The sequence below is a fragment of the Hevea brasiliensis genome, chromosome 2 (genome assembly GCF_030052815.1).
Source record: "Hevea brasiliensis isolate MT/VB/25A 57/8 chromosome 2, ASM3005281v1, whole genome shotgun sequence".
Classification (NCBI taxonomy): domain Eukaryota; kingdom Viridiplantae; phylum Streptophyta; class Magnoliopsida; order Malpighiales; family Euphorbiaceae; genus Hevea; species Hevea brasiliensis.
The window spans coordinates 6,920,580-6,929,450 of NC_079494.1; the positions used below are offsets into that span (position 1 = coordinate 6,920,580).

Consider the following 8,871-nt stretch of genomic DNA (forward strand, 5'->3'; position numbering starts at 1 on the left):
CGGAATCGCCCTTTTATAATTGTTAATTTCTAATCGAATTTAATTGCTTACCTTTTTAAATTTTGCCATATTTCAACTTGCTTATTTCAAATTGATGCAATTTTAGTTTAATCACTACATAGTTGAATAGATTATTAATTTTGCACATATAGATTTCATACTCTAATACCCATTAATTTATTACTTTAATTTCAAAATTAGTTCAATTTAGTCAACTTTTTATATAAAAAATTCAATCATTAACACAGCTCCTCGTGGGAACGATATTTTTTCTATATTACTTGTACGACCCGTGCACTTACAGTTGGGCCACATCAAGTTTTTGGCGCCATTGCTGGGGAGTTGTTTGTTTAAGATTGAATTCTTGATTATTTTAGTTGTTTTTAGTTTTATTTTTATTATCTTTTCATTTTGTGTTTGTTTGTTCTTTTTCAGGTACTGTTAATCTTTTATGAGAAGAGCTAGAAGCACAAGTGACACATCCTTATTGTTTAATCTTGAAATTGAGAAATTTTATAAGGCCAACAAGAAAGAAACCAGAAAAAGAAAAGAAGCTTTGAGAGAAATTGAATTAGAAGAAGTCATGGCTGATGAAAGAATTAGAATTGGTGGTAATGCTGGAAATGATTGAAACAATGAAAATGCAGCCCAAGTGAAGAAGTTATTAATGCTAATGTACCTAGGGGAAGTATGATGGATGATGCTTTTCCTCGTTTTGATGACTTGAGAGAGAGCATAGCAAGACCAAGAATTGATGTAAATAGTTACAAGATGGATTTTGGAGTTCTTCAAATGATTCAAAATTCTCAATTTGGGGGACATCCTTCTGAAAATCCACACACACATCTGAAGAAGTTTGCTATGATTTGTGACATGCAAAAACAACCTGGAGTATCTGATGATGCAGCAAGATTGAAGCTATTCCCATTCTCTTTGAAAGATAGAGCATTGGATTGGCTTGATTCTTTACCTCACAACTCCATCACAAATTGGGAGCAACTCACCGATGCATTTCTTGCACAATATTTTCCACCTGGAAAAACTCAAGAATTGAGGAATCAAATGACAGCTTTCAGACCAAGAGAAGATGAAACTCTCTATGAGTCATGGATGAGATGGAAGGAATTAGAGAGACAATGCCCACATCATGCCATTCCAAAATGGATGATAAATCAGAATTTTTACACAAATGTCACTCCTGTTATCAGAGGAATCATTGATGCTCAAACAGGACGAGAATTTATTATGAAGCATGAAGATGAAGCTTATGAGCTACTGGAGAAAATTGCAAAGAATACTCATCTTTGGAGTAGTCCAAGAGGACCAGCTCCCACTCAAAAGAGGCAAGCTGTTGGAATGTATGATCTTGATCCATTCAACATGATTAATGCAAAGTTTGATGCACTTACAAATGTTTTGGCTAAGAAGATGGAAGATTTAAGTATGTTGGTTAGTTCATCATCATCATCTGGAAGTTCACAACAAGTGGCTTATGCAGAGGGAACTACCAGCTGTGGAGTAGATTATAGAGAGCAAGCTGCATATGTTGGTAATTATGGAAACAAGCAAATGGGGAATCCTTACTCTCAAACTTATAATCCAACTTGGAGGAATCATCCCAACTTTTCATGGGGAAATCAGCAAAGTCAAGTTCCAAATCAGAATTTTCAGCCACAACAGCAACAAGGAATTCCATATCAGCAAAATAGGCAACCATTGCCTAATTTTCAGCAGAAAAATATGAATCCTCCACCAAAACAGCAAGAACAAAGTTCCACCACTGAAGCTTTATTGCAACAGATTCTTGCTAACCAAACTAAGCATGATGAGGAGATGAGAGAGATGAAAGCAAGGCTAGAACAGATGCAAACACATAACAGAATGCTAGAAAATCAGATTGCACAACAAGCATCTTCTTCAGGTACCAAGTCTTTTGGAAATCTTCCAAGTCAACCAGAGAACCCAAGAGAGCAGTGTCAAGCTATTACTTTGAGAAGTGGGAAAGTTGTAAATAATGAGAAAAGTGAAAATAGTGAGAAGAGAGAAAATGAGAAAGAAACTGATGAGAGTGAAAAACAAGAAAGTGAAAAACAAGAGAGTGCAGAAAAATGTAAAGAGAAAATTGAAGAGAAGGAAGAGAATTATATACCTCCAGAACCTTACAAGCCACAACTTCCCTTTCCACAAAGATTTCAAAAAGCCAAGCTTGATAGGCAATTTGGGAAGTTCTTAGAGGTTTTGAAGAAGCTATACATAAATGTTCCTTTTATTGATGCTCTTTCACAAATGCCCTCTTATGCAAAATTCTTAAAAGAGATTCTCTCAAACAAGAGGAGACTTGAAGACCATGAAACTGTAGCTTTGACAGAAGAATGTAGTGCTATCCTCCAAAGGAAACTTCCTCCAAAGCTCAAGGATCTAGGGAGTTTTTCAATTCCATGCCACATTGGGGAATCTTGTTCTACAAAAGCTTTATGTGATCTAGGGGCTAGTGTTAGCCTCATGCCCCTCTCCATTTATGAGAAGCTCAATATGGGAGATCTTAAGCCAACCCACATTTCTCTTCAGTTGGCAGATAGATCAATTAAGTATCCAGAAGGGATCTTAGAAAATATACCACTGAAGGTTGGGAAATTCTATATACCTGTTGACTTTGTCATCTTGGACATGGAAGAGGATTCTAATATCCCAATCATTTTGGGGAGGCCTTTCCTAGCTACAGCTGGTGCTTTGATTGACGTGAAAGGTGAAAAGCTTACTCTCAGAGTCGGAGAGGATCATTTAGTCTTCAACATTGGCAATGATAAGAAGAAGCAACATGAAGATGTAGACTCTTGTTTGAGAATTGATATAGTTGATGAGTTAGTAAAAGAGCACTTTAGAAAGAGCTATCCGAAGGCTTCTCTTGAAAGTTGTCTTATCCATGAAGGGAGTATCAATGATAAAAATCCAAAAGAGGCTGCATTTGCACAACATTTGAGTAGTAATCCACCTTGCCCTATGGCACCAATCTTTCAAGTTGAGCGAGTGGAGAAAAGTGAAGTAAAGCAATCATCTCTCTAAGAAAAAGATGCACCAAAGGTTGTCAAGAGAGAAATGGTCGGATTTTTAGACAAAGCAACAAGGATCTTCTCATGTGATGGAAAGAAAATGAAGTATAGATTCATTGAAACACCTATTGGCAATAGAGGCAATAAATTCCAATTCCAGCCACCATGAAGCATGAAAAGGGTCAAGCTAAGGACCATAAATTAGCGCTCTTGGGAGGCACCCCAAGTTCTTTTATTTTCCTTTTTGTTAATTTACTTTTATTTACATTGCTTTTGTTTTTATCTTAAATCTCCCCAAATTCAATTTTTGACATTGTTGACTCTTGTCCCTTGTAGATGTATTTCAATGGAGGAAGGTTGGTGAACTGCTGGGGAGTGATTCTTAACTTGAAAATTTTACCCTTCAAACTCTCCCAAAAACTGATTGGTTTTTACAGCATAACCTGTGCAGGGTTGCTATCTAGTTTATGCAGAGAAAAAAAATGACATTTTGCAGCAAGGAAGAGTCTGCAGCAGATGACTTATGTTCTTGGTGAGGTTGGGTGTGTAACTTTTAAATATTTGTGCTTATAAAGTTAATATGGTGGTAAGTGAGTCATCTTTGTGGTTTTGAGCCTATTTGGGTTGTGAGATTCAAGGTGGACATATTGCATTTTCTTGGCATAACTTGGAGAGTTCATTTCTCATTTGTGGAAAAATACAACTTTATGCAGATTTTATTGAGTTTTATGTGTTAAATGTTGATTTGCAGAATTTGAGTCAAAATGGCATGGTTCACAAAGGCCTTTTATGCAAAATTTACTTCTACAAGCTTGTGTGATGCAATTTTGATGGACTTTGTATATATTGATGTGTTTTTGATGACAATTTCTCATGATTTATGCTTCATAGAATTATATTTCTTCATTCTAGGGTATTTTTCACACTTGCAAATCATTTTTAATTGTTCTCTCAATCTTGTTGAATTGTGCATAAGTAACTGCATAGCTTATGCAATCCTGCATAACCAAAATTCTTGCCATTTTTCACCTCTGTTGCAAACTGCATAAGGTAGTGCATAGCTTATGCAACTCTGCATAGCCACATTTTTGTCAAATTTCATACATACCGAGACTTGCATAAGTGTGTGCATGACATATGCACATTTGCATGACTTTAAATCCTGCATTTTCTCTCTCCACCGAAATCTGCATAAGGGGAGTGCATAACTTATGCACTTCTGCATGACCGAACTCTCCAAAAAATCAAAACCTGCCGAGAGGTGCATAAGCAGGGTGCATAACTTATGCACTTCTGTATGACTTCAAATCTTGCATTTTCTCTCTCTGCCGAAATCTGCATAAGGAGAGCGCATAGCTTATGCACTTCCGCATGACCAAAAACTCTGAATTCCAAAACCTGCCGAGAGGTGCATAAGCAGAGTGTATAACTTATGCACTTCTGCATGACCGAACCCTTAAAAATTCAGAACTTGCCGAGACCTGCATAAGAGGAGTGCATGACTTATGCACTTCCGCATAACCACTCTCTCCAAAAATCAAAACCTGCCGAGAGGTGCATAAGCAGAGTGCATAGCTTATGCACAACTGCATGACCATAAATTCTAAAAATCAAAACCTGCCGAGAGGTGCATAAGCAGAGTGCATGACTTATGCACTTCCGCATGACCACTCTCCCTGAATTCCAGAACTTGCCGAGACCTGCATAAGGAGAGTGCATGACTTATGCACTTCCGCATGACCACTCTCTCCAAAAATCAAAACCTGTCGAGAGGTGCATAAGCAGAGTGCATAGCTTATGCACAACTGCATGACCATAAATTCTGAAAATCAAAACCTGCCGAGAGGTGCATAATTAGAGTGCATAACTTATGCACTTCCGCATGACCACTCTCCCTGAATTCCAGAACTTGCCGAGACCTGTATAAGGAGAGTGCATGACTTATGCACTTCTGCATGACCTATTTTTCTGAAATCCAAAACAGGCCTAAACTTGCATAAGTTAGTGCATAGGCTATGTACTCTTGCATAATCAGTTTTTCACACTTTTTATCACCCACCGAAACATGCATAAGAGAGTGCATAAGTTATGCACACTCATTTTTCACTTATGTAGCCTTAACACATGCCCTGTTCAAATCAAAAATTTGTTTTCGGCACCATTTTTCCCACCTCCACTTCCCAATATCCCTGTTCATTCCCTTTCCGCCCCCCCCCCCCCCCCCCCCACGACCCTTATTCCGGCATACCTCTTCCTCTCTCCTTCTTCTTCACTCGTATTTTCGTCGCATAAACCCTAATTTCTCCCTGCATTTTTCATTTCTGCCCTCATCTCCTCCATCCACACTATCGGGAACCCATGGAATCGCCTCCTCATTCCCCTCCAACCTCCCCTCTCCAAGTTTCGCCATTGTCAATGTGGCCTCCCAACCCCGATTCCCCTCCGCAAGAAACACCTCCACCACCTCTCACAACCACCTACAAGCGAAAAATTAGGTCGAAATCTACGCGACCCATTGCTTCTGTTCCTCCTCTATCAAAGCGTAAAGAACCATCCACCCCATTTTTCAGAACCACCACCCAAAAACCCCAAAACTTCAGCCTCCACACAAGCCAAATCACCCTCTTCCAGCAAAAAGCAAATGTCAGCAACCTCACTAGTATCAAAACTACCTTGGCCTCTTCCTGATGCAGTTCAAAAGGCAGCCTTTAAGAGACTTAAGGAAAGGAGGGTACAACCCACTAGGTATATTTCTGTAGATTCTCTACAGTCACTTGGTTTATTTGACAATGTGGTTGCCTATCTTGATGGTATGGGTTGGATGGAATTTGTGCACAAGCAAGAAATTGTTTATCCAGCTTTAGTTTTGGAATTTATTTCCTCATTCTCTGCCACCCTGAAATTGCATGATGTAGATTTTAAGCCAACTATGAAATTTAGATGTTTGGGGCAAAATAGAGAATTATAATTAGACCAATTTCATAGCATTCTTGGGTTTGCAATTGATGGGCTATTTAGAGTGCCATATACAGGGGTAGAGGTAGCAAACAAGGGTACTTGGAATGCTGCTCAATTTTGGAGAATTATCACCAACCAACCTCAGACTTTTTCTGCTGGCAGATCAAAAACCTCTCAAATACTAGACCCTGCACTTAGGTTTATTCATAGGCTGATTGCTAGCACTATCTTGGGCAGAGGGACTAGTTCTGGTGCTGTGGGGAAATCTGAATTATTCATGTTAAGGTGTGCTTTTCACAAGGTCAAAGTTTCTCCTGGTTACTTCTTTTGTGAGCAGGTGTTGCATATTGCTACTAAATCCATAGGTGACATTATTTTGGGTGGGCTCATAACTGTCATAGCCAAGCATTTTGGTTTTAATCCTGAAGAGCACCCAATACCAGCACTTGTAGACACCTTATATTTTGATGCTACACGCCTATCCAAAACAGGATTCAACCTGCCATATTCTGACATTGCACAACCAGCAACAGAAACTGAACCCATTGCACGACTAGAAGATCAACCTGTCCCATCAGTCCCACAGCACTCTACTGAACCTACCCCACCCCCTCAATCTGCACAGGACACCCCAGCAGCTTCTGCACAGCCCACACCTCCTACAGCTGAACCCTCCTCATCCACAGCCCCTCCTGCATTCAACACTAAAGCCTTATTCACCTATCTTGAAAGGCTTAGTGATGATATATACTTTGTGGATAGAAAGCTTGACACTGGTCTTGATACCCTCAAGGATCGTCATGATCACCTATTTGACCTTGTCATGGAAACTAGAGATAAGCAGAAAGAATTGAAGGAGATGATGAAGCAGCTCATGATCTTTTTGGGAATGCCACCTCCACCTCCATCACCTCCTCCAGCACCATCATTTCGACAAAGAACTACAGCCAATTTCTTAGCAACATCTTTGGACAAGGGCAAAACAATAGAACTAGATTAGTTTCTGTTTTACTTTTGTTCAAACTTGTAGGACCTTTTCTTTGTAAATATGTTCAAACAATTGTAGTTTGTTTTGAATTATGTTTGTTTGTTTTGAATTAGTTTGTTTTGAATTCTGTTTTTCTTAAAGTTTTATTGGATAGCTATTACATTAGTTTTCTTTGATTTTCATTGCACTTATTGCCCTTTTTGTGCATATTTGTCCATACTCTGTCTATATTTGCATGCTTCTAATTGTGGTTGCACATTTGTCCTTGCTCAGCATCATGCAACAGCTTTTGAATATACTGCACAAGCTGTGAATTCCCTTATGCAAATATTTTGCATAGCCTATGCAGCCCTTTTATGCCACTTATGCAGAACTGCACAGGCTGTAATTCCCTTATGCAAATGTCCTGTATAGCCTGTGCAGCCCTTATTGCCATTCATGCAGAACCACACGGCTTATGCACCCTACTTATGCACCTGTTCTGGACAGCACTTTACTCTGCATAACCTGTGCAGCTTCTTATGCATCCCTTTATATCTTGAATTCTCCTCTGCTCCATACCAGGTAACTCTTTCTTTTTGCTCTTAATTTTCACTAATCCTGGTTATTCCCTTTGCTTTGAGTTTTGATATTGCATTGCTTGAGACATTGAGGACAATGTCTAATTTTGAGTTTGGGGGTGCATATTTTGATTTTTGCTTCATTTTTCACATTTTGAGTATAGGAGCATCTCACCCCATTCCATTTACATATACTGTAAATATTTTACATATACATCCTTACATACATATACATAACACATTTACACACACATTACACATCACTTAGAAATTGTACATATTGCACACAAATAGACTAATAGATTTCTTCCATTTAGTTAATGCATTGCTCATTTTTAGGAATCATGCATCATGCATTAAAATCTTTTGCCAAATCCCTTGAGTATTGAAAAGCTGCTTATGAGAGTGATTTGACTTACCTTTAGTTGGGTTTGTGGATTGAAAGTTTCGTAAGAGGTGCAAGGTTTTGAAGTGTCTATCCCTTGCCTATATCTTCTTAGCCAAAAAGCCACCCAACTAGTCCTTTAGAGATTGAAGTGTTTAGAGGGAGTTATTGGATATAAGGTAGTCAAATGATGTCTCACCAACCTAGAACAAATTTTCTAAACCTTTCAAAGCGAAATACCAGCTTGTACTTGAAAAGAGAGATGATTAGGCATTCTTTGATTTAAACCTTCTCATTCTAAACCTTTGGCCCTTTTCCTAATTAAAATTGACCCTTGCAAACCCCTTTGAGCCTTTTTATCCCTAATTTTTCTTGAAATCCTTATTGTTACCTAGCCAATGAACCAAACACTCCAACCCTTTTAATGGGAATAATTATTATTAACATTAGGTACATAAAAAAAAAATTTCAATAAAAGGGAGAAGAAATGCTTATCACCTTGTAAAAGTGCTAGTATTTGTGCTTTTCACCATTGTCATTCAAAATGAAAGAAATCCACCCAAAGTATTAAAAGAAATGAGTTTGGGGGTGGCAATTTTAGGGACAATCATCAAAAGAAAATGCAAGATACAAGTTTAAAGAATCAAAATGTCCCTCCATTTTTATGTGTTTTGTAAACTATGCTAGCACTTGACAATCCTCATTGTGTATTTCTCTCTCCCATATAATATAAAAAAAAGAAAAAGAAAAAAATATAATAAAATAAGAAGTGTACCTTATGTTTCAAAATTGAAAATATTCTCATGCTTTGAACCCTTTTTACCCATTTTCCTTCTTAGCCTCATTTTGAACCCCATAGCCCCATTACATCCCTAAAAAGACCTTTGATCTTTTGATAGTACTTGCTACATTAGTGGAGATAGGAGTAGG

General features: G+C 38.2%; 1 non-coding gene across 1 annotated transcript; it reads right to left on the reverse strand.

Annotated features, from left to right (window-relative positions):
- Positions 1-1,047: 1,047 nt before the first annotated feature.
- On the reverse strand, positions 1,048-1,154 carry LOC131178056 (small nucleolar RNA R71). The gene has a single exon (XR_009147186.1). It is a non-coding gene; the product is annotated as a small nucleolar RNA R71 (small nucleolar RNA).
- Between the last annotated feature and the right edge of the window lie 7,717 nt (positions 1,155-8,871).